Here is a 1741-nt window from a genome sequence, read left to right on the forward strand (position 1 = left end):
TTCTTTCTTCCTCCCTCTCGCCATTCACTGAATATCGACAGTGTGCCCCACACTCTGCGCCGACATCAGCCAGTGCCATTGCCTTGACTCTCTTCCAACTAAAACTTCCTGGACCGATTTTAATTATATGTGTCTTCCCCCATTGGATTGAAAGCTCCCTGAAGGTGGGGTCTGGGTCATCTTCTTATTCCTTGTACTTAATATACATAGTCAAAACTCGATAAATGTTTAATAAATGAATGAATGACTACGTTAACTTACTGTAGTATCCCAACCATTCCCAAGTTAGAGTCGGTTTTCCCATTTAACAGATGAGAAAGGGAGTTTTGGAGAGGTGGAATAGGGATTGGAAGGGAGCAGAGTTGAGATCATTAACCCAGTTCTGTCTAACTCCAAAGCTCTTTTATATATGTTTTATTGTCCTTAGAAACATATGTTTTACAGGCCTATCATGTGAACGCTATTAAAAATAGAAGCTGGGGGCCTCGGAGAGCAGCGCAAATGTAAGGGACCCAGAGGCTGCTCCCTTCCTGAGTTTATTAGCAACGCTTTGGCTGCTCGGCACCACGGAGGCTGCAGCGGGGCTTGGACTCGAAGCTCAACGCTTTTATCACGATGTGTGGAACTTTAAAAGCGGACTATTAATATCATACTGCTGGCTTCTCAACTACTTTTCATAGCCAACTTGGTCACATTTCAAAATGTTTAGGCTGTGGAATGAAGATGGTTCAGGCCCATGTGATCTCTCTCCCAGGCCCCAGACCCAAAAAGATCAGTTGACTGCTCTTGTCATGTCTAAGCCAGAACCTTTATCCACTGTCTCCTCCTGCCCCTCCACCGCAGAGGCAGAGTTTCCAAAGCAAATGGTTGTTGCCTTTCAGGGCCCCTCTGTGTTTACTTTGAGAAGGTCAAGCACAATACTGTGGTGTGTTGCTGTTCTTTCTTTTCAAAGCGCCAGTATGAATTTGATAAAGTAAATTGTTGTTCTAGCAGGAAGCAGTTAGGGGTCACAAAATAAATAGCCGTAGAATTCAAATAAATCCAAAGAATAAAACCAAATAAATCCATGTGTGTATGCCCAGTGATACATAAATACACTTTTTAGAAAGTGTGCATTTTTATCGCTGCCGGTCTGGACCAAAGTAATTGAAAAATTGTGTCCTTCATGGTACATTTTTTTTTAGAGGCAGTCTGGGGCTTTGAGCAACGTGACATGAATTTAGTTCTTTTTGAAAAACATGAAAATGGAATTTTATCTTTGAACAACTGCTTATCTTGGGGTTTTGCAGCTAATGAAATTCACATTTGGATGAAACCAATTTGCAAAGTTAAATTAGGGATTGAGCGTTTGGTGGGTGGACGAAGGGCCCCTTTGAATGAACCAGATATTCTGAGTTTCTGATCGCTCCATTTGAAGATGAGAGATAGTAGTGCTTAAATGATGCTTTACAATGACCTCTCTCAATGCAAGCATGGATGATATACAGTACCTAACACATTGTTGGTGCATGGTAGTGGTGGCTATTATTTCTAAGATTCTCTCGTGTAGTTTTCCCTGGTCCTGAGATTCAGTGTTTCACCTTTTACAGTGAAGTAGTGTTGGAGTTTGGTATTGAACTTGAGTAGTAGGGGAGAAAGAGGTATTTGAGTCTAAGAGAATAGCACGAACCCAGGCAGCATCTCTATGTGTTTTCTCCTGGGAGGTTGTATGAGGAGAGCAGCCAACCATGAAGTGGGGGGG

At 42.3% G+C, this 1741-nt stretch overlaps 1 protein-coding gene across 2 annotated transcripts in view; it reads left to right on the top strand.

Moving 5' to 3' along the window:
* Positions 1-1741, top strand: part of PLPP3 (phospholipid phosphatase 3) — a 98037-nt gene that overhangs the window by 47663 nt on the left and 48633 nt on the right. The window lies entirely within an intron of this gene.

The sequence above is a fragment of the Tupaia chinensis genome, unplaced genomic scaffold (assembly GCF_000334495.1).
Source record: "Tupaia chinensis unplaced genomic scaffold, TupChi_1.0 Scaffold000165_2, whole genome shotgun sequence".
Classification (NCBI taxonomy): Eukaryota; Metazoa; Chordata; class Mammalia; order Scandentia; family Tupaiidae; genus Tupaia; species Tupaia belangeri.